The 25,901-nt window shown below is 34.2% G+C and overlaps 1 pseudogene; it reads left to right on the top strand.

The window, feature by feature from the left end:
- The first annotated feature begins 10,062 nt into the window (after nt 1-10,062).
- On the top strand, nt 10,063-25,173 carry LOC118345930 (annotated as a pseudogene).
- The last annotated feature ends 728 nt before the right edge of the window (nt 25,174-25,901 follow it).

The following is a 25,901-nucleotide window of genomic DNA, read 5'->3' as shown; positions in this document are numbered from 1 at the left end:
TGCCTATGGAAATTGTACTTGTAAATAATAGTCAGACGACAAAGTGTATTCGATCGACCTTATTTGGGGTTTACAAATCAAGCAATTAGACATGTGTATAATTATCTAAGGAATGAAGTATCATGTGGATATTGTGGAAATACATTTATGACTTTTATTAAATTAATAGTACTATAATATTTAGCGTTTAGACTAAACCTTTACTTTTCCGCTACAAACCATATATCTTTTCCTTCCACGTGCACTTCCTAGCGAATGTTGAACGCCTAATTACCCGATTCAAATCTTGGGTGTTGTCATATGGCTGGCACCCATGGTACCATGGATCCCCACTAAGTCTTTTACAGAGGGACGGGGTACCAAACATTTCTTGTTTCAACCTTTCATCCTCTTGCATACAATGAGCAATGAGCTCATTAAGAGTCCATTTCTCCCTTTGAGTATTATAATTAATCTTAAAGGGAAAAAATGTACATGAAGGGAAATCATAATGAGATGCACAAGAATTTGATAAGAAAACTCTAACTTTAGTGCTCTCAATCTAGTAACAAGATTTGACATTTCATAATATACTCTCTTATATTCTCTTTGCCATTATACCGCATTGAGACAAGTTTGCTAGGAAGTGTATGTCTCTACCTTTTCCATTATAACGAATTAGTCTGCTAATTGACTTAGGTACTTCTTGGCATTTTTCTTTCCAGGCATTGCACGTCGAATAGAATGATTTATTATCATAAGACTCATGCAATAATAGCACTCCCATTTCTCATAAGTTGTCTTCTAATCAGTAGAACTCTGATCAGTAGGTTTGGGAGGCTCATAACCCGGAGCACATAGTCCAAATTCATACACTCAAGAACAATAGTAACATGCTCTTTCTATTTTGCCAGATTAGATCCGTTAAAAATTTGAATGTTATTCAAATTGAAAGATATCATATATACATTCACTAGAAGTGAAACAAAATAAACTTACAATAAATAAATATCTCACAATTTTAATGTAGTGACCCATAATTATCATCATGCAAGCTTTAGTTTAATTGAACAACAAAATCAATTAGACAACATAACATAAAATTAAAAGAAAATTTTATGATTTTATAAAAATGAGCCCATATGAGATACCTAGTGCATAATTGCAATCAAGTTTTTGGACAGGATAATCCCAAAAATTAAACAATTTACAATTAACTACCTTATATCATCTATAACTCGACCAAAAAAAAAATCTTCCTTTGGGCTGATTGTTATTCACATCGATTTAGATGTAACTATATGCAATTCACTAAATTTCAATTTTTTAGGCCAAAGAGAAAATTTTCATGATAGAAGTCACTTAAGCGACATATCACATTAATTTCTCTAAGCCATCCATATATATGAATTGGAATTGAATATTTAAAAATAATAATTATGTATATAAATAAGAAAATATTAAATAACGTCTATTATAGAGATATTAAGAGATAAATTTTTTAAATTCTTTTTTTTTTGAAAAAAAAATATTATTATATTTTATGATCTGAATCAAGTCAGATTTAGTGACCCTATCAACCAAGTCATTCAAACAGGTCGGGTCAATTGGTCAAGCAAGTCAAGGTCAATGGTCAAACCGTTCTGGGTCAACCCATGGATATGGGTCTTGTGATCTGATTCAGCCAAATGGACTTAAATCCAAAGGTTAGAAAGGTTAGACCCAACATATGGGTCAGACCATTACTTCAAGCCCAATTCTTATATAAACCCAATTCACCTTAAATCCTTATTAATACTTAACCCAGAACTGGGCCTTACAATAAGGCTTAAGACCAATTCAAATAAAATTATGAAAAGTAGCGCTAGCATCGTATTCACTTGTGTAAAGGTCAGATCCGGTAAATCATTGTAATAAAGCGGCGGGAAGTGTTGATCTCCAACCGCATGTAAAAAAAAAAATAGTAATTCTTTTAGGATATATAATTAGTGATAATTGTGAAATCAGTAATTGGTTTTAACATAGTCATTGATTGATTAAAATAGTGAATTGAAAGATCTAACAACTAAATCATTTGGTTATGGCATTAGGAGTGAAATATATAGTTGCAGCTTTAATTTCCTTGTTTCTTTCGATATAGAAATGCTTATAGCACGCAGATGGAATTGGGTAAATTTGGTTTTGAATCTATAGATTTACTCCAAATTAGTAAAGATGCCACAATCACAAAACTTCTGCTAATTAACTCATCATGATTCTCCTCGATCTTCTTCTTCTTCCTTTTATATAATGAAGATCGACCTCCAATTAATCTTTCAGACAAAAGTTACTAACCAATTGAGCAGTACATTCGAATTTCAATGGAAATTGAGATTTTTTAAAGAAATAATAATAAAATATCAATCTCTGCAGTAGTACTCATTCCAATACATTATTATTCCACACATGCATTTACGAAACCAACAGTACAAGTGAAGCATTTTATACATTGAAAAAAGATAGATATAGGTACCGAAGCAAATACATTATTATTCACCAATCCAAATAACACACATATATATAGGTACCGATCGAAGCTACGTGCTTTCAGGCTGGCATTCGCTTCGACTCGCTGCAAATCCATGCGTATAGATATATAAAATTTAAGGGGAGAGTAATAAAACCTAACCTATATAATATGTGATTATAAAAATGATTTACGATTGAAATAAGAAGACAAAATCACATTACCTCATCATCGAGTTAGAGCTCAGGAATGATCACCAGTTTTCTTAATGTTTTCATATGACGAATCCCCTCCGGTAGAGATGATAGCTCATTGCAACTAAGAGTAAAAAATTAATATTTTTCGTATGATTTGAGTTATAATTTAAAAAATTAAGGAAGTTAATTTCAACATGACGATCAAAGACAGGCTGTATGTCCTATTGCATTGGTGAATGGAACAGACAAGACAATCACTCTTCCAACTTTTAAAACTAATTAGTTTTTATGGTGGATGTCCAAATATGTAAAGTAATCACTTCATTGTTGATAAACGTGAGATCAATCATTTTTCAGAAATTTAATTTTCTCTTTGAAGATTATAAAGTTTTCTCTTTAATTTTATTTGAATTTGAGCTGTCCAACCCAGATGCTCTGAGCTTGGGATTGCGTGACTGCTTGTATTTGGCATCCAAGAGCACGATCTTAACGGTAGAAATCGTGCGCCCCGGCTTTCCCAGCCCATAGCCAAGCAGAGCACTTGATAAACTTTTAAATATGTTAAAATTAATTTATTTTTAAATATGTTAAAGATTATAAAATTTAAAATTCAGAATTTGAATTTAAAATAAAAATAAATTAATAAAATAAGTTTTATAAGTAAAAATATAAATAAAATTATAAGTAGCATTATTTATTTTTAAATATACTCCCTGGAGATGAAAAATATTGGAATCGAGCAGGATAGGTTGAAGAAAAAGTTATCATTTCAATTAACACTCGCCCTTCTGTCATTTAGTTTGGTTGGTTAGTGGGTGTTTGTTGGCGCTCTCTCTTTTGCTTAATTTCAATCCTACCGGTCCAAATAAAATTGTTTTAGCTGTCATCTCTCATTTATTAATCTTTTGTTTTGAATTTTTTTTTTGGGCGTCAATTTGTTCTATGGAAGTATATTAATATATCTTGTTTTGCTTGATTTTGAACTCTTATGGTTGGAGACAGAATGGTTTGAATTTAGAGATAAATTGAAATGAGTTAAGATAGTTTATAAATAGTAGAGTTAAAATTGAATTATTTGTTATATTTTGTGTAAAAATTTAAAAAAATAATAACAAAAAAAATAAAACGAGACCAGATTGAGATGGGTTGATATACAAACCTATAACACGAACTGCAGAGCGATCAGATCCCAAGTTTTTTTTCGTTAGAAAATTGTTGGAATCTGTTCACAAAAGGCGTGCAAGTCATGGCAACAAGAAACGAAGTAAAGAATTCAAAGGAAGTAGGGAGATTAGCTTGCACTGAGTCAAAACCTGTAAGTCGATTAGACTTTTGCCTTTATTCGATGACAACCTCATTAATCTGGACAATGTCACAATAATTGAGGGCTTCAGCTTTCAGATGATACCGATTAGGGGAAAAAAAACAAAAAAATCCACCAAAATTTTATAATATATTTCATTTTACAGATATTTTTGTAAAGGGATATTATTTTTATAAAATATTTTATCAAAATATTTTTTATTTTAAAATATAATTATTTAATGAATTGTGAAAAATAATATATGTTTATAATTTTTTAAAGAAAAATACTATTCTACCGAGACATTCCACCAAGAGTGGGTCCCAACTAATATTTTTTTTACTTAATAATTAAGTAATTAATTTTTAATATCTTTTTTTTTTAAATATTTAAGGAGATTAACAAATTATGAAAAATAAACTTTTGACCATGTCTGGAGAATTCTTCAGAAGGAATCTCAATCGCTGTAGTGCTGCCCAGTGCCCCCTAGGAAAATGCTCAAGCCACTAATAAATTATCTCGAAAGTTTGTACCAATTTAATTTTTTTTTACTCAATAGTTAAGTAATGTATTTTAATAAATTTGTGAATCTGTTTTATAAATATTTAAAATGATTTAAAAAATACTTGAAAAAAAAAACACACAAAATAAAAAGTGCATTTTACACTTATTGGTGAGAACTCTCAATGCCCCCTTTGAAGTTCTCTAATGATTGGTTTGGATAGAGATGTTCTATCTCATCTTATCTCATTTCAATATTCAAATATCACAAATATAAATATTTTTCAATTTCAAATTTTTAATTTTTCATCTAATTATTATCTAATTATTAAAATTTTCTAAACTTTTAAACAAAATATAAAAGCAATTCAACTTTTTCAAATTCTAAAATATAAATAATATGAAAACAAATTATGTTCTAATAATATTTTAACTTTATAATATTTTTATTCAATTTTTTGTCTTTTATTTTCCAAAACCAGCCCCAAAGCTTTGTACAAGTTCAAATAAAAAAAAAAAAAAAAATTCTTCTTCATGCTTAAATTTGGAAGATGTCTTTGTACCACACAATCCTTATATACTCTAATTTAATCTTTAAATCTAAAATTTATTTATTAAATCAAATTATTTTACGATAATAAAGTGTGATATAAAATTCTTCAAATATAATTAGGTTCCATTTAGATTTGGAAAGTGTTTTATTTCATCTCATCATTAAATTTTTATCAAATTTACACACAAAATATAATAAATAATTAAATTTTTTCAAATCTCAAAATAATAATAATTTTAAAATTTACACACAAAGGAGGTATTTGATATGTCAATTTTCTGACTAGAGACATTATCTAAATTTGAATAGTTTTTTATCGAAAGTCATCTGGAATTATTTGTTTTTTAAAGAAATGAACTCATTATAAAAAGGGTAAAATATTTTTAATTAGTTCTCATGTTTATTAAAAGAATTAGTCATATGGGTGTTTGTTGGCACTCGCCCATCTGTCATTCAGTTTGGTTGGTTAGTTGGTGTTTGTTGGCACTCTCCCATCTACCAGTCCAAATAAAACATTTTTAGCTGTCATCTCTCATTTATTAATCTTTTGTTTTGAATTTTTTTTTGGCGTCAATTTGGCCTATGGGTGTATATTAATATATCTTGTTTTGCTTGATTTTGACCTCCTATAGTTGGAGACCAGTGGTTTGAAATTAGAGATGAATTAAAATGAGTTAAAAAAATTTATAAATAATAGAATAAAAGTTAAATTATTTATTATATTTTGTGTGGAAATTTAAGAAAATTATTATGAAATTTGATAAAGTTGAATTATTTATTATATTTTGTATAAGAATTTGATAAGGTTGTATTGATAAGATGAGTTTAGGTAGATTTTGAATGCAAATGACTTATTCCTCGCCCCCTAAATCATGCTACTTTTATTGTTATTTTTTAAAATTGAAAAATGTCAAATATTATATCCTTTTGTATTTTCGTGTCAAAGAAGGAAGAAGGTATTTATTTGGTGAAGGATATTGAGATGCTTGCGGCCTTAAGGACTTTACAGATCATTCACCATATGGGAATCTCTCACTAAATACTTGAGGGAGATTCTCTTATTGTTGTTGAAGCTATTCGATCAAGCCAATAACAAAAGTTTAGCTAGAGCCCTAAGTGATTTGCTTTTTCTTTTTCTTTTTTTTTTTTTTTTTTTTAAAATAGTCGGTAACCACTCTGGAAGAGGTCCCGACCCAAATTTATTGAAAAAACTCACCGCTTATGGCGGAAGAATACCATGGCAACATAACAAACCTAAAGGTAACGTAACCGACAACTACCACCCAAAATAAGCAAAAACCGGTCAAAACTTGCCTATCGCAGCACGTCTCAACCAGCTGTTAGGACAAACAAGACAATCTAAAACAAGCCTAAGCTCAAGAAAAAAGAAAAAAACAAACTCGAGTACGCCTATGTGCCAAAGGAGGGGAGACCCCACCTATCCAAGCAAAAAATCCACTTAAGAAGACGAGGTAGCGAAAACCGCTCTTCATAAATCACATTCTTGCCCATTTCACCCTCTCTAGCAAGAAAATCAGCTGCATTATTCCCTTCCCTTCCCTATATTAATGAAGCACCATGAAATTCACCCCTTCTAGAGCTGCCAATAACTCCTCTCAAGAGTCCCAAAGTGATGTGTTTATTATCTCATTTCTAATCTTTTGATATGCTTCATGTAGGCCCAAGGAAATGAGGTGGTGCATACCTTGGCCAGAAATGCACGTTTTGTGGGTAAGACCCTTTATTCTAACTTATTTAGCAGTGGATCCGGAAGTATGTTCTACTGTATAATTTTAAGTCTTGTCAGCGTTTGGAAAGATATGACTTTCATTGTATCTGCTTCTTACTATTGAATGAAGCAATATTTGATTCTCAGAAAGAACAAAAAAAAAAAAAAAATTGACCATGCCCAGTGAAAGACAATATACCTACAAATTTATTGAAATTCCCTACCTTAGTCCTGGGAACCCATATACACAACTGCTCAAAGTTTTCCAATTTCACATGAATGCCTCAGTTATTACACATATCAAATTGTCCATGGAAATACTAAGCATCTTTTTTGTTATATATAAGTAAGAGGTAAATACTAAGCATCTCGTACCAGTTAAAATTAATCTAAATCCAAGAGTGACAATGGAAATCATCCTTACACAGAGTAGTACGCAGATAATTTTCAATCTTGGACCCAAGCAATTTAAATAATTTTTCGTGACCATATGGAAAAAATGTAAAAAAATCGTTTTCCTCTCACTTAATTTTTGAAGGGGGGAAGAGAGAATGTCCAGAAAACACTTCCATCATAGCATGCACATGAATTCAGATATATATTGTATCTTCATTTATCAACATATGCTCATTGATATAAATTAAATCTATGCCATGCCATCAACCCACTAGATGCAGAGTAACCAATGTTATCATACTCTCCCATTTCACATGAGATTGAGTGCACTACACGGTTGATTTCTAATTTGGATATTGAGAATATCTTACTACTATTCATTATTTCATTATAATTTTTTACTTATTTTTAATTATTATTTACCATTATATAATTATTTTATTATTATTTTTTTACTATTATTTATAAATATTTGAAAATATTTCATTATCCAAATGCAATCGATATTTTGAGCGAAATGCATTATCATATAATTTCTTGATACTTTCTCACAGCCTCCGAGAAACTTTCAGGCAATGGAAATTTCTCGTTTCTCATTCCTTTTTTATTCTCTTGGATTGAGGATTGAGGTTTTGTTGCATAAATTTCCAAGCATACATTTTATGAAGTTCAGATGAAATATAGAATCATCGATGCCATCTTAGAGGAGAAATGGTAGTCCACAATGCGGGATGGGCAAATTCACATATCAAGAGACAATTTGCGATCAGCATAATAAGGATGAATTCGTGAAAAAATGGATGACATCATGCTGATAAGGTAGAAAATTTGGAAGGGCTAGGAGGGGTCTTAACTCGAAATGGGTTCGACTATAAGGCTCATACTTTCAAAGTGGGGCTATGTTGGATTGGGCTAATTAAGAAATTGAATCTCACATTAGATATTTGAATTGAGCAATAAAAGCCCCAATTCACCAAGCCTATTCATCTGCTTACTACTCAAAGTTCAAATCAGAGAATAACAAATTATATTGGATTTTTTCCTCAAAAAAGAATTGTAAATTGGTTATAAGGTAGTGGTTGGTGTCCTTGATCTACAAGTAATGATCGTAAAATCTTGTACATTTAAAATTGTGAAATCTCTTGGATCAATCGGTTCAATTTTAAATTTGCTGATGGGTGAAATCAAATTAAACAAATTTGTTATAGTCAATCAAAATCTGGTATCAATGATAAAGTGATAATCTCTTCAATAACATGTTCATTGAGATTCCAAGTTTTGATATCCCATCTTCAATTTCATATAACAGTACTCACAAAACATCCTTGACAATGTCTAAATTTGCTAGCAAATTAAGCATTATAAAAATAAAAATTATATTGGTCTAAGGTATATACATGAGTTATTTTATTTTTTAATTTTTGTGTCACTTTTATCTGATCTTTAAAATTGGTTCATCTTAAGGTTTGGAGCGGTGCACCGCTCGGTGTTACCGCTAGTTGGAAAAGTAATTTTTTTTTATTCACATTTTTAATGTATTTAAATATTTTTAAAAAATAAACCAATATACTTAAAATCATTTCTATCATCGTTTGGTAAAAAAAATAATAATAATAACCGAGCGGTACGTTTTGGAAATCCCCAAGTGAGAGAAAGAGTAAGAGGAATGTGAGATTATTTTCAGTAGCCTACTTCTGGACCTTCTTATCAGGAGTTCCTCAAGGTACTCGAGGCTGATATACAGCACACTCATGTGCTGTGAGCTCTCTCTCTCTCTCTCTCTCTCGGTGTTTTGTTTCAATCAGCTGTTAAGTTTAATGATAAAATTTTGGTTTTTTTATGCGTGAATTTAATTGTGTTTATGCAAAATTTAGGGTGGGTTTTGATATAATGAGATGTTTTGTTGGGTGTTAAACCGTTATGGCCGAACGAGAAGTCCTGATCAACGAGTTCAACAAGTTCAGACGACAGCTGAAGAGCCTCGGAGACGTCTTTACTACTAGAGGATGGAGCAGTATCTGTATATTAAGGGGGAGAATATACTCCTCAATGGTTCGAGAGTTTGATATGGAGATGTGCTCCATACCTCAGAATGCATCCACTCACACCGTGACTGTACGTGGTGATCAGTTCGAGCTTTTGGCATATGTCATCACTAAGCTACTTGAGATCCGTCACGTAGCTAAGACGTCAACTATAGCAGATGCTCAGCCTGGGGATGCAGTAGATGTAGGCACATCTGCATCATCTACTAGCCCAGACGAGTCTATGACCAGAGATGTAGACCGGTCGAAGGCTGAGGGTACTGATTAGGCTGAGGATGATGGCCGCAATGAGGATTTGTACATCCTCATTGGGAGAGACCGCAAGCAGCTCAAGAAGAAGAACTTGTTCACCCAAATACAGCTGTTGCCTTTTTTCCGCATGTTGCATCCTATAGTTGCAACAAATCTGAATCCTGTGGCACATAAGGCCACATTCAGTCGTACTAGCACACAGTTCCTGATATGAGTGACACATGGAGAGCCCATCGACTTGTCACTGTACTTTTTTTAGAGTTTCCGTTATGAGGCTAGCATCATCTCCCTAGACAACCTTCCATATGTAGTCATCATTACCCGGTTATTATTGGCCCAAAGAATGTCACCCTAGGTGGAGGAGTGGTTGACTGAGTACATTAGCCCCCTTGACATGACCAAATATCATTGGAGCATTGGACAAGGAAGGGGGCATGCTTGACGTCAGCCTCGGCCTATCCTTGATCTTTTTCCTCTGATCCAATCTGGGCCCGGTGTTGCTCCTCATAGTGGGAGTACTAGTCAGCAGCCGACAAATACATCTGCAGAGGATGTGCGGCCTGCTTAGTTTGATGTGATGATCACAAATATTAGTATGCACATGGATCGACAGATTGTGCATCTAGAGCACATTATCGTCAAGATTGTCCATGGTGTAAATATCCTAAACGACAAGGTCTTGTCATTGACTGAGGAGTTGAGGTCATTTGTAAACAACACGTTCTGAGTGTTGTTTACAAACTTTTAGCATATTTTGTATTTTGTTTTTAATATATGTAATGAACAATATTATTTAATATATCTAGTAGATTTTTTGTATTTCAATTCTCAAACTTTTTTAATTTTAAATATTCAAATTTAATATTAAATCACTGCACTTCAATTCTCAAATATTTTAAATTAAAATATATATCTTCAATATCAAATCAATTAACGTTCAAACATTGGTGCCTAATATTTACAAGTTCACACATGCGTTGCCTCAATATTCGAATGTCGAGAACCTGTTCAAACGTGAATTTGTATATGTTCGAACGTAATACCATTTATTGCCTGCCTTTAGTGATGGTTTCCATAAACCGTCACAGAAAATACTTTTTGCTGACGATTTCGGGACCACCACAATTTCCAAACCGTTAAAAAAACTCATTTCTGTTGTGGTCATGAGGCCAGAACTAGTTATTGAGCAAATACTAGTTTTAGAGACCTTGATTTAATCGTGCTTTGATAAGAATCCAACATATAGTATTTAGGATTTTCTACCTTCTGTTGTGACTATATAAAGGACATTGTATTAATTTTTATTGTCACATATGATACATTAAGTTTGATGTTTTATAAGAATTATGGCATTTCTTAATACCTGACGTAAAGTAGTAACGGAGCAACATTCCTACTCCTATGGGGAAGGGGTACTACAAAATTAACATGTAAAAAGCATGGAGATGGGATACTACAAGTTCAAACAAATAACAAGGAAGTTTCTACAACTTCCTTAGTTTACCAACTTAAAAGAAGGGATCAAAGTTATGCATCTTTATTTCCTTCAAAGTTGAAAGAAAGAAAACTGAAATTAAAGCACCGTAAAGCAGACTAATGTACCAGAAGTCCTACTTTATGTCTGATTTATTAATATATACTCAGACGAGAGATGGGGAGATCAGGAGAACCATGCACTCAAATTAACAAACATTATAATTTCCTGGAATGTTTAAGATGTTCATTAGAAAAGCAGTAAAAACTGTATCAATTAATTTTATTTATAGATGACAGTTAGTCAATAAAACAATCCCCCATCAGAATTTCATTAATCAAAATTGAAATAAAATGGACTTTCAAAGTTGGGAATAAGCTGACTGATGATGGTTTGCAGACCATATCTGATGGTTGTTCTCACCTTTAAACACTGGAGCTTTGGCGTTGTCGTCATGTCTCTCTGAAAGGGGATTTTGGAAGAAAATATTCTGAACGGATAAAAAACTTGCTGTTTCATTATTTCAGTGACCAAGAATTTGAGAAATATTGGCTATTGGCTATTAACTATTGGCTACCGGTAATTAATGTTTTGATCAACTTGTTATTGATATTACTAAGAAATATTTTATATGATTACCAATGCACTACAAAAAAAATGGTAGTTTGCCGGTGTCCCATAAACGCCGGCAATATGACAATAAATGCCGGTAATGGTTTTACCTGCGTTTGTTTACCTACACAACTCAAGTGCCGACACTTAAGGGTCGGGAATATTATTTTCCGGCATTTATGCCACCATCCCATTTTTGGTTACCAGTGTTTTGTTTTCAAATGCCGGCAATCGACCAGTTCCTCCACAACACTTTTTTTTCACCGGCGTCTACAACTACCGTTAATATATGTTGCACCCGACGTTTTGAGGACTGTGTTGCCAGCGCTTACAAATGTCGGTAATTATTTTTTATTTTAGTGATGTCTACAAATGCCGGTAAATTATTTTGATACTTGCATTTTGTAGCTAGTGTTACCGACGCTTACGAATGCCAATAATCATTCTTTATTTTACTGACGTCTATAAGCGCCGGTAAATTATATTGGTATTGGCATTTTGAAGACTATTATCGGCGCTTACAAATTCCAGTAATTGGGTAGTTTTTTTATCAGCACAAAAATAGGCACCCACCAATCGAGGTAGTTTATTTTACCAACGTCTACAAGTGTCACTAAATTTTTATACTCCTGACGCTCTAGACTGTTTTATCGACGCTTCAAAATGCCGAAAACGAAGTTGTTAGTTAGTTATTTATTTTTTCGATAACCATGAATAGATGTAATTTTATTTTATTGAAGTCTACATGTGCCAATAAATTTATTTGGTCCCAGCATTTGGAGACTATATTATCAACGCTTACAAATGCCAATAATTGAGCGTTATTTTACCAACTTCTACAAATGCTGATAAATTATAGTCCCAACATTTTAGAGATTGTATTATCAGCACTTACAAATATTGATAATTGAGCGATTTAAATTTACAATATACCATCCACAAAATTTAAAAATGCACAAAAATAGACACCCACAAACGAAAACAGTTTTATTTATTTCACCTCTTTTTGAACTAATACAACTTAAAACATATATATATATATATATATATCCTCTTTCTAAACTAATAAAAAGTATTATTGGCCTCTTCCTTTTGCTGTGAAAAAAAAAAGTAAGGCTTAAACGGATTATTCTTCAAGTAATACATAAACTATAAATTTCCTAAATACAATTAAACTATCTAATTTCCAAAATGTAATACAAAACAATGATCCATACTCTAGTAACCCAAATAGAATACCACAATCTCCAAAAAGGGGAGACCTTGCCGTTGGGACTGACCAGCTTACACCTTCTTTTTACACGTTCCACTCCAAAAAGGGGATATGGCTTATTTTTGATCTAGTGGTAATATCTTGCTCGTCTTCGACCCATTCGGCCTGCCCCAGAAATAAAGAGAAGGTTTTAATGAGGGAGAGAGTTATAAGCAAAAGGAGATAAGATCCACTCGTCACTTATTATTTATATTTGTGGTTACACCCCATCAACAAATATCATAACAAAAATATAAGTATGCTCACTCAGAAGGGTAGTTATCAACATCCAAATTCAGACAAGGCCGAAACTGATTTACATCTATTCAATCATTGGGATCGAGCAACATTCAAGCAACCGCCAGAAGAGAATCCATGAATAAGGGAAACAATAAGGTAAACTGAGACAAATATTTCCACATAAGAACATGCCAGCGGATACATGCAAGGGCTATCAGCTTAACGAATCGACACTAGAAAGGTGTAGCAAGTACTCTGTAAAACAAATGTGATCACAGTGTAGAGAAATTTGATTAATGAACACCTACCATTGAAGCAATCCACTGAGTACTAGCAAAAAACTCAACAGCTATTCTAAAAAGTAGCAACTAGAACTTAAAAAAATAGAAATCCACAAACTTGTTAAATAGGTCAGATTTAACAAGACATTATCGATCTATATGAACCGTAACAAATTCATCAATCATAGATATTAGCTAATTTTCTAGTAAATTTTATACTTTCCTGTGTCACCCATGAGATGACAGGTCATGGATCTTCCCCAGCGAACCTAACCCAAATGAACCCAAATCATATCATTAATTTCGAGATCCAAGAAGACCTTCGAAGATCGCATAAGAGTTTGGAAACAATATAGAAGCGAAAAGCGTTTCACCATGAGGAAATCATCTTATTACATATTCAATATTTTGCAAAAGATATCATCTTCAAATATAACTCTAACTCACGCAATATGAATTTAGCCAAAAAAAAAAGAAAACTCACGCAATATGAATTATGAGACCTGAATCATCGCTTTCTTCCTAAAAATATATATAACTAATAGACAAAGAGCAATGCACAATATGAGAAAGTCTCAATTAAATATTCATATGTTTCTAGGTTTACAAGATAACGAAAACTAAACTCTCTCCAAGAGAAAAACAAAAATATAGCATCCAACATACAACCACACGAATCCATTAGTAGAAGAAATTGTTTTGATTGAACGCAAATCAAAGCATCCTCTTCCAGAATGCATATTTGGAGTGACAAAATAACAATAGATCTCAGTAAATTAGGGCTTACCTGTGTACACCTCTGGACGCTCGCAAAGCTAGATACGAGAAGAAATGGTGCAGCCGCTCGACAGAAGAGAAAGTAGTAGAAACAAGAAGAAGATGAATTGAAGACGAAGAAAAATAAACATACCTGTGAACTCACGACGGCATCCTTCGTGGCATGTGGTGGAGTTTAGAGAGAGAGTTTAATCGAAAAGGGACCGAGAGGAAGCATATCGTCAAGCGACACAAAGGAGTAACGGAAATAACTGGACGACGTGGTGAAAAGTCTTGGGACCATGTGTCATGGCTAGGCCATGCTGCCCTGGTGGCAAGTTGCTAGCGCAACTTCCGACGAAAACTGGTTGGGCACAAAACATGCTCTGTTTTCATGTTTAAAAACATAGATATTTGGTTTTCTTTGAGCAGGTGACTGGATGACGGTGGTTCACGGTGGAGGAAAAATGGGTTAAGGTGGTGGTGCATCGAGGTTACAGTGCTGCTAACTAAACATAGGGCTGTGGACGTGGGTTGTGGGGAGTTCGTGGGGGTGCAGCTTCGAGGGAGATTGCGGTGTGGACAACTCGATAGTGGGGTTACTTTCGGTGGTGGTGGATTGGGCTTTTGGAGGTGAAGCATCCGGTTTGGGCAAGAGAGATGCAGCGTACTGCGTACGCTTGAGGGAGAGGGAGGAGAGAGAGAGAGATGGAGAAAAGTGAGGGAGAAAGGGAGGGGTTTGTGTATTTAACCCAGTCCCTTCGTTTGGGATCCAAGTAACAATCTAACGATAGATCTCAAATACTGATTTGAAAATATGTAAAATATTAACTTAATTAAAAACTTTTAGAGGAATTAAGGTAGAATATTATTTTAAACTAAATTTAGTTTATAAAATAATATTCCTTTATTATTAATAAAATGATGAAGTCTCACTTAACATATTAAAGAGAATAAAATCATCTAATTAATAAAAGCTTTCAACATAATCTAAACCACATAATATCTTAAATAGTTGAAATCATTTTAATAATGATATTAAAATAATTTCTGACAATTATAATACTTTTAGAACTCTTCAAGAATATTAGAATTGTCGTATTTAAAATCAAGTTTAGTTCAACAACACTGGAAATACTCTTTATAATATTTTCAGCACATTTAAAACACTGGACGTGCTCTAGAAGTTGCATGACATCTTTTGAACCACGTCATCGTGGTTCGGCACGCATGACGAGTCTCGCAGTCGCTGGATAAAAGAGGCAGATAAATCACATAATTTTTGCCCTCAAGATTTGCTTACGTCATAAAGAAGGAACGTATGTTAGAAAGAGGAAAATGAACAATTTAATTTTGGAAACTGCGTTTTATATGGAGTGAATATGTTATCTATCTAAAGAAATCCTCGAATATATTTTTTGTACAATTTATTTATTTATTTACTGTTAATTGTTTTGTTATAGATCTTTTGTATCTATGAAAGAGTCCACAAACACATCTTCTATCTTTTGCAAACAGAACTTCGAGAGTTCAATTCTTTTCGATAGATTTGGCAGTAATGTTGAAAAGAAAAATCAAAACTTTTATGTTCCTTACTCTATAGATGGCTTTGCTTCTAAATTTTATTTCGGAAATTTTAATTAATTAATGTTGACTCATTATTCCATTTATATACTTTGTCAGCTTTATTGATCCAACGACCAAAATTCCATATACAAGGGAGTTTTGATGGATAATGATTATTTTCTTATAAAAAGTTTTTTTCTTTTTTTCTTTTTTGGGGTTTGTGGATTATGTCAATCCAGAAAACTTGTTGAATGTCACAAGATGAAGCTATTTTATTTGTATATATAAACTGGACCCTATATTATTATTTTCCCCCTTCTTTTTTTTTTTTCCCCCTAATAACTCCCTCTGCTCTTTGTGTAGGTATGCTGTTGTTTTTGGCGCTTTTGTTGCACGGATGGCATGTTTGGTTGGAATTGACTTCAGTGCAAAACTTATGGCTTCTCTTGCTCTACGTTTTGAGGTGATCAAACCGTCATTATTGCTAGTTGTTCCCTACAAAATTCTTTGACTACTTATAAAAAAAATTAGAAAAATATACTGTGAAAAATTATGTTTTTTTACCCAGGATGAATACCACAAAGAAGACACTCTTTCTTTGCAAAATCTCTCTCTTCTGCATATCAAGCACTTTATATTGTGTTTTTGTGCTTAAAATCGACATCATGTATATTTCCAAACCAGTTATTGTTTGCAAATGGGATCCATTTTTTGGCAAGTGCTTGCATGTCACACATTTTATATAATATCGATTTTGTGCTTAAAATCAACATCATGATATATATCCAATAACCAGGTATTATTGTTTGCTTTGTTTTGTCTGCATGCTCTAGTGTTTGCATTCTATATTTTATGATAGCATGAAGTTATTGTTCTATCTTTTGTAATTGCGTGATGGCATCAGCAACTCGTCTGATTTGAACTACTATTAACTGCACAGGCTGTGGAATGAAAATAAGGAGTGATGATCCTTCTGCAATGAAAATTTTTATTCTCAGTATTCAGAATAGGGTGAATGAGTTGAAAGCTTCTTCTGGAGTTGGCCAACAAAATATAAATAGCAAGAGAGCAAGTTTATTAAACGTTTTAGCATTATTATGAATTCTTCTCCTTTTGTTTTTGTTTCATAATTGCAGAGATTGTAATTGGTGATGCTTGCAGATGGAATTCATGCTTGAAACCATATGTGACATCAAGAACAACAATAAAAGGCCTGAAGAGGATCCCGCTCATCACACCCGGATAAAGAAATGGCTACAAAAGGTCTTTCTAGTTAATAGTTTCATTCTTTTAACATTTAGTTCAGCATATTTTTCTAGAATGTTTTATTACTCTTTGTTATTTTTGTAATGGGACTTGGGAGGATAGGTTTTGGTTTGAGGAGGCTTGACTTTTAACTTTTAAGGGGCTGCCACTGGTGTCGCGGTGGGAGATTGTCTCTGAGATCAAATCATAGATCCAATTACAATGTTAAGACTGTAAAGAGTCCAAATAGTACCTGTTAATTTTCTTGAAATGATAAATATTATTCCTAGTAATAGCAAGTTGCAGTAAAAAAGCACAATAAGGGGTGCATCCTATTAACTATAATAGCTTGGTACCGAAACCTTATAAATGATTATGAACTTCATTGTGTACATAATTTGGGGGAAAAAAAAATGTGTTGGGATCTACCAAACAAATTGCGGTGGGTTCTCCTTTTGATTCATGGAATGCTATATGGTAAGATGGGAGTTTGTATGCGTTGGGTATTTTGAAATCTTTTGTTTTTCCTCTACTTAAATACACATATTATCATAAAATTTCTTTGCGCTAATGGTGTCATTTTGTCTCAATTTAGCTAGGAGTTTTAATTTATAATTCTTTCTTTTTTTTTTGTTTCTTGTACTTTGCTTCATTTTTTTTTTTTTTTGCTTCTGATTAATATTTAACATTGACCACTTTGTCATTACATTAGTCATAGCTGGCATGTTTTACTTGGTACATAAAAATGTTTTTGCTCCTTCCCCATGATTATTGTCTCTCCTTAAAATCCATGAGGTCGCTCTCTCGAAACTTCTTTTTGGCACGCCAATGTAAAATTGTGAGTTATATGGTCTCATCTCGAAGTTTACCTCTTCCTGACAAAAAAAAAAAAAGAACTTCTCTCCCGGTGCCAATAACGACACCCGGTGCCAATAAAAAAAAAAAAATCAAAGTTGTAAAAATTAGTTGTAAATGGGTTGTTAGTGTATCATTACTCAACCCTTAGGGGTTAGCTCAAGTGGTACGAACCTTGGTCGTGGTGGTATGCTTCCTCCAAGTCTAAGGTTTGAACCCTTGGGTTCAAACAATTTCTAGGGGCCATCGAATAGAATTCTAATTGCCCGGGGTGCACTTGCAGTAAACTCCTCATCAAGAGTCTGTGCACCCCTGAGATTAGTTGGGGCCTTGTTCCCGGATTGCCAGTACCAAAAAGAAGTGTATCATTACTCTAGGCGTGAAAGTATGACTAGGAATAGGGATAGCTCATGGAAACTCAAGATAATCTAAATTTATTTTAACATTTTGCTTTTCGAAATAATAAGTGTCAGATTTGATTTAGGAAGACAATTCAATTTTTCATTATCTTTTTGTATGACATTGAGTCCTTGGTTACTCTTTATTTTCAGTTAGGGGTAGAAGATGTTTTAATTAGAAGGCTCAAATGGAGCAAGCTTGTTGATCCTGAGAAGAAGGGCCAATGGTGGTTGTCTGGTGACATGGCTTCCACAGTGGACAATGTTAAAGAAGTTGCCAGCAATATAGACAAAGAGATTCTTGAAGCCCAAAAAATGCTGCAGCTTGCTGCTGCACAGAGGATGAACACAGATGCCAGAAGGGCGATCTTTTGTATAGTAATGAGTGGGTTGGACTACATTGATACATTTGAGAAGCTTCTAAGGTTGGATTTACATGGAAAGCAGGTGGGTGCCTTGTGGTTTTCTCCTTATTTTGACAACTGTATTTAATTTTCTGATTATTAATTTTCACATATATTCACAGGACAGAGAGATCATGCGTGTTCTTGTAGAATGCTGTTTACAGGAGAAAGTATTTAATGAGTATTACACTGTTCTCGCTTCCAAGTTGTGTGAGCATGACAAACACCACAAGTTCACTTTACAGGTGTTCTCTCTCCTTTTTTTATTTATTTTTTTATTTTGGTGACTTTAGAATGAGATTTTTGGTAAAGCATGGCCAGAAATTTTGTTTTTTAAATTCAGACACATGGTTTGTCATGTAAATTCACATGTTCCATACCTTAGGTATGCTTTCTTTCTGATAATTAATTGAGAAATATTATATCAGCTGATTTTGACAATTACATAATCTTGTGAAAATATCAGGGGCCATTCATTTGACCTTTCATTTTTTCTTATTTTTGTTTCGTTGTTAAATCGCAGTTTGTTATAAATTTTGCTAGCTTCTAAAGACTACCATTGTTTTTATTCAGTGATTTTATTTGAGTAATATTTCTTGGGAGACTTTGCCTGGTTGTGGCATCAACCCTGGAATTTGAGTTTGAACTAGGTGTGAATTGGAGATTGCTGGCCAAATAGCTTCTGGCTACTTGTAGAGATGATGAGATACTGCAGAATTTTTGGTTGTGGTTATAGCATGTCTAAGTGATTTTTGGTCCTTGCTTTAAGTGACAATCATCTTATAGACTCAAGGGTTATTATGTGCAATGCAATTGAAAAAGACAATGAATACTTACATTATTTTGGTATATATATATATATATTTCTGAACAATGCAACCGAGGTCGGAAAATGCTTCCTAGGACTGAAGTAGGTGGATCTATTACCTTGTTGAACACTCTGATTATGTTACTGGAAGCTCATGCCTATGGTCAACCACATTTACACACCACATAGATATCTATGGAGAAATGTTGGTGATAGTCCTTGTATATTTCTTATGCCTTGGATGAAGGATTGAGTATTATTGTCAAAGAGGATGCAGAAATGAAATTTTTTATTGGTAGTAGATAATTAAATCGTCAGCTTGAATTTACATGGCAGTACAGGAGGGGCTTTTTAAGACAGGGCAGGGCAAGTTTTATGAATCAATTTGGTTTTATTGCATCTGAATCTGGCTTCAACTTTTATCACACACACATGGAGAGTGGCTTAGTGGATATTTGGATATTATTTGTTTGAATTTCAGTTAATTTGTTAATTTTAGCTGAATAACGAGTAGATAGATGTCAATACCATTCTCTTCCATTAGGACTTCTACATTACTCTGATTTATTGCATACATCATCGAAGTAAATGATGTAGCTGGAATTGTTATTTCTAAATCACAAGAAAACCTTGCATTTTAAAACAGTGATGTTATTGGCCTTCCTTTTAGTGTTGATATGTGGGGTACAGCAAACTAGACACTAAGTTGGTTCTTTTCTTAGAGGACTTTGGAGGAACATCGACTAAGGTTTCCTTATTTCTCTTTTTAAGTTGGTTCTTTTCTTGCTGCAAACCATTCATGGAATCAATATCCAAGTTCATAATTTCCATATTAGCTTTTCTCTTTTTAAGAGCTACCAAGTCAGATCTCTCTCTTTTAGTCTTAATTTCCAACTCAAGTTTTCTCTTCTTAAGAAGTAGTAACTCAGATCTTTCATTCTCATATTTCAATTGCGATTCTCTTCTCTCCATCATAGAAGTCCTCCTATCATCTTTCATTTGGTTTAAGGCCTCATTAATTACTATATTTTGTCTTTCGTTACACTTTCTTTCTTTTTCTCTTGCTTTTTCAACCTTCTTGCCCATAGGTCTCTCACAATCGATGGACACATTTTCCATGTCTTCCCCTAAAGGTATTGAGTTTGGAGTAATACCTGAACTTGTCCCATTTTTTTTTTCTTTTTATGAGGTCCATGTGTGTTTGCCATTTCGGTTGGTGCCTCAATAAATTCCAACAATGATCCATGTTAAAGTTAAGTTTTTGGTTCTCTTTGTACAAGATTTTTGCCTTATCAATCTACAAAATAGTGGAACAAGATACAACTAAAAACATTGCAAATACGTAATAATTAGAACCACAAAACATAAGAAAAAACATTATACCTTGTCTTGCTTGGTTGCACTGCTTGGATACATTCCTTCAACTTGGGCCAAGCTACCACTGAATTTATTGACGCATTTTTGAATGATTCACCACCGATTGGTCAAGGAGGGTATAGACCGGTCTTGACAATTAGGTTTTTTAAATGTGTGGTAGTAGTCATAAATTCTACTCCACATTTGTGTAGATGATTGATCAGTCTCCCGTATGGAGTCTATACTAATGTTAAGCCAAGTTGAAACGAGGAGAATATCTTCCTCTATGGTAAATGATACACCCCGCTGTGATTTTTATTTCCTTTTTTCCTGTTGGGGTTGTGTCGCTTGGACATCAACACTTGCACTGCCCATAGGGGGGTTGTTAATATGACCTTCACCACTTTCCAACAGTGTGGTGAAGAAGGGATCCTCATCAATTGAACAGTTCATCCTTCAACAAAATATTGAAGGATAAAATGTTACTAAAACTACCTCAATAGACGAAGTATGTATGCAACATGGAAAAAACAAAATACATAGAAAAAACTATATATGTATGCAGTGCACATGGGAAAAACAAATATGTCTAAAGGCATACATACCTGTTGACTTAATGGTTTGATAAATATACAATCCAAATCAAGAAAAAGGGCAGAGACCATAAGCACTGTTTTAAGCAAAATCAATCTTTTAAGCAAAACCACAAGTCTACAAGTGAATATGTATTTCAAACCCACAAGTCTACAAGCAAAACCACATGTCTACAACCAAAATAATGCATTTCAATTTTTGAGATTTTGAAAATAAACCCAGTATCATAATTGATGCTCCTCTTATCTTCCTTTTTAATGTGGATATGTATTCTATTGAAAAGGAGACAGATTTTTATGAGCAAACTTAATCTTTGGGTAGATACAAGATAAAAAAGAGACCTAACTATTCACGAGCTTGAGATTACCAAACTGAGATTAAAAAAGAGACCTAAGATAAAAAAGACAGATTACCAAACTGACTCACTTCTGCATGACAACTTGAGATTTTTGTCCTGTTCATGAGATATTCTTTGGTAGAATATATGTTCATGCAATATCAATTGATACCTTTCTATTAATATTGCATTTCAGAAGATATATTCTACTTTCAATTTCAATGATTGGAGAATGGCACAAGTGCCGTGTTAGAATCTGTCATGTTTGAACTCAACCTGGTATTATACAGAGTAGTTTTCTTCATTTTGGCAATAAAACGGTAGAGAACATAAGCAAATCATACCAATCTCGGTTCAATATAAGGAAAAATCACACAAAAAATCCTAAAAAAAATTCTAATCAGGGGAAATCACACATTCCATATGAGGGGAAATCACACAAAACAATTTGTGAAATCAAAACAAGTGGCTTGCACGAAATTACCTTTTCTAGGGTTTCCAAACAGCCGCACGAAATCGGGTATTGGGCGAGATAAGAGGTCGTCGTTGATGAAGGAATAGTCCCGTGGTGCACTTGAGCTGAGCTTTGGGCAATGGTGTAGCAAAGCAGAGAGAAGAGAGAGGAAGGGGGAAGACAGTGCAGCAGAAATGGGTTTGTCGAAGAGAAGAGAGCAAAGAGAGCAAGAGAGAGACTATTCTTCGGTAAATCTGGCTTGTCGAAGAGAAGAGAGCAGAGAGAGCAAGAGAGAAGAAGGAATCATACCAATCGTAGAGGGGAATGGGTTTGTCGAAGAGAAGAGAGCGAGAGAGCGAGAGAGAGGATGGAGGGTGACTTTTCGCGCGAGAGAGATGAGTCGTTCAGATAGAGAGAGAAAATATTATTTTTAATGTTTGAAGACTAAAATAGTGCTTCTTCAAATTTAAAGAAGCACTGTTTATAGTTATGGATAAAAATGAAGATAGATACACCAATGTAGACGATTTTATAGATATATTCTTCAAATTTAAAAATAAAGATGAAGATAAAGAAGCCACTGCCAGTGCTCTAAGTTGTTAAAAACCCATTCTTCAAAGTGTCATTTTATGCATGTCTCTTTCTCTCTCACACACACACACACGGAAATCTCAGGTGATTCTCATAGGAGATAGTCTCTTCATCTGTCTTTTCTAACTGTCAGTTTCTTGACACTAGTACTTCAAATTGGGTTATCCAAAATTCATCTTATGTATGTAAGTTTCGTTGGTGGATTGCATACAGTATTGGTTTTTTTATCAGTCTTTGTTGAGGCAAAGCTTCTTGCGTTTGGGATAGAGGATGGGATAACGGTCGTTTGTCGAAGTAGTGGTGGATGCCGTTCAATGTCACTAGGAAGGATGAGTGTTGCATACTAAATTTCCTTGGTGGAGACTGTCTTAGGTAGAGGGAAGAAGGGGGGTTGCGAAATCTCTTTGGGTGGGAAACACTGCTTGTGCTACGATGTTCCAATACCTCCAGTCGATTTCTGGCCTTGAAGAGTATGGGGGGAAGAAGCCAGAATGGTATGTTGATCATTCCAGCTTGGAAGGCATTGAAGTCTTTTTATCATGGAGCTTTGAATGGTTGAAAATCTCTTCCAGAAGTTTATTGGCCACAGAAACTACAAAATGCATGTATGCAGGTTTGTAGTGAAGACTGGTAGAGCAGGGGAAATATTGGTGAAAGCTCCTAAGAATGGGAATGTTAAGATGGGAAGAGTGTTGTATGTGAAGGCGGCTAAAGGCTGCTGACTGTTGCTATCTCTAACAAGTGCAATCTGGGCAACTCGAAAACTTTGTTGGTATAGCATGCAAGCAACAAAATAGGAATATTTCTAATTACCAGCTACAAAGGCTATTGTAGAGATCCCTGCGATATGCCTGAGGAGGACATGGTGCCGGAAAGTGCAAAGGGAAATATTGTGAACACCTTGGTTTCAGTGAGAAGACAACTGGCTCTTTTAAATGAAAAAGGTGCAGTGTGCTTTAGACAAGATGGATATGGGTTTGAAGCTTAACGAGCTAAATCTAAATGTAGGCCTGCTTACTCAAATTAATCAAGAAAGAAATACCCAGCTCACATTGTTTAAAAAGAAAGTCCTTAATGAGTAATGTAATCCATGGGCTAGTAAACCACAGGCTTCGGCTTGGGGTATTAAGTTTCACAATTATAATAAGTTGGGTCATCGGGCTTCTCAGTGGGATCCATGACTAATGAAGCGCTTGTTTTGTCTCATCTTTTGTGATGCCTATCTAGTTTATCTCTGTTGCATTGCGTTGTCAGTTTTTGTGCTTTGAAGTTGTGTTGGGGTTGAGAATTAATTTGTACAAATCAAGATTAGTTCCAATTGTAGCGGATGATATCGAAGGATTGGCTTGTATCTTGGGATGGTCTTCTCTACCAATGAAGTACTTGAGTTTCGTTGGGAGCTCCCTAGAAGGCAAAATTTATCTGGGATGACACTTTTGGGAAATGGAGTGTCAAGTTGGCTAGGTGGAGCAGATTTGATTTATCCAAGGGTGGGCGGGGATCACTTTAGAGTATGTTTTCTGATTTGCTAAATTTGCTCTTTCTCATACCAGTTAGTTTTGTCCATCGTCTTGAGAAACTTCAGTAGGATTTCATGTGGGAGGAGTTGGGATGAATTCTAGTACTGCCCTGTCAAGTGGTCAAGGATTTGTACTTGTCTTTCTTCAGGTCTTTTGGCGGGTTACAAAGTTTTCATCGTACAACAAAGCTCTTTTTGAGTGGGCCATCCAGGAACGTTGGGGGATTTTCATTGTTGGCTTTGATTTGAAGTGAAGGATGGGTCTAAGATCGGATTTTGGCACAATATATGGTGTGGAGACCAGCCCTTGAAGATAGTTTTCCTGGCATGGTATGGTATCTTTTGTTGTAAAGAGGTGCCGGTAGTAGAAATTTTGCAGTTTTCTGCAAATATGGAGTATTACCTTTATTAGAGCAGCACTAGATTGGGAAGTAAATCTGATCTTTTCTCTCTTTGAGTGTACTATGTAGAGTAGAGGTGGAGTGGGTAAGATTTGTTGGAGGAATGTAGTGCCCTTTCTATGTTCTTTTTCCTAAAATAATTTTTTTAATCTTGCTTTTACCTGCTGTAATATATTTCTCAGTTTTGCCTTTGGGACCACTTCAAAGAGCTGGAGTCGATGCAGCATACTAGGTCATTGCACCTAGCAAAATTTGCAGCAGAGATGCTTGCTTCTTTCACCCTCTCCCTAGCAGTTTTGAAGTCTGTAGAATTGGGTGATATCAGGTAGCTCACCCCAAGACGGATTATGCACTTTCGATTGCTATTTGAGGCCCTTTTTGAGTATCATGATAAAGCTCATATGGAACATATTCACCCGTGTAGCTGTCACCCCCGAGCTCGAAAGTCTTAGACATGGCATTGAGTTTTTCATCAAGGAGTAAGTTGTGAAAACCAATAAAGCCATCACAGAAAAATTTAGGGTTGTAAAGAGAGCCCTTAATAATGCTGAAGGAATCCTCATGTGAGTCTCCATTCTCACCTTACCAATTTTGTAGGGTTTTTTTTTTTTAATAATAATAATAAAAAAAAGTCGAGGTCACCTATCCAATAATGACCATTTCCCAATTTTATTAAAAAAATCTTCACTTATAGCGGAGGAATACCATGGTAACAATAAACCAATTTTGTAGGTTAGAGTATACTACATTCTAATTTTATCACCACAGCAAATTTTTGAATATACCGACCTTTTTGTGTACGACAGTTGAATTATTTAGAAGGATAGGAGTATTATGCAAATGGTTTTTTTTTTCCTTTTTCTTTGGCAAAGCATGGTATATAAAATTTTTTGTATTTACTTCATTCTCAAAGATGCTTATGCTCATTCTCATATGTTGAGTGAGCTCTCCAGTTACCACCCAATTGAATCTTGCATGTCAAATTTAATATTATACTCTGATAAACTTTAATGATGACGTGTGTAATGGTTGTAATGGTGTGATTACACTGTTTCCAGGGAGGGATTGTGCATTAGGTTAAGACCCATTTCTCACTAACGAAAAAAATAACTGATTTTGTTAGATATCTTCTCTCTTTTCTAATTTGGTGCGAAGCCACAATGAAAAAGGGGGGAAAAATAACAAAAAGCCATTATAGCGGAATTACCCAGAACGGTTTGAACCCATGCATATTACAACAATTAGGGTCCGAGAAATCACACTCTCTATTGCAGGGCCGAGGCTCCTTGCTCTTTCG

This window comes from Juglans regia, unplaced genomic scaffold (genome assembly GCF_001411555.2).
Source record: "Juglans regia cultivar Chandler unplaced genomic scaffold, Walnut 2.0 Scaffold_582, whole genome shotgun sequence".
Lineage (NCBI taxonomy): Eukaryota > Viridiplantae > Streptophyta > Magnoliopsida > Fagales > Juglandaceae > Juglans > Juglans regia.
Note: the sequence above shows the minus strand (reverse complement) of the source record. Positions and strands in the feature narration are given on the sequence as shown.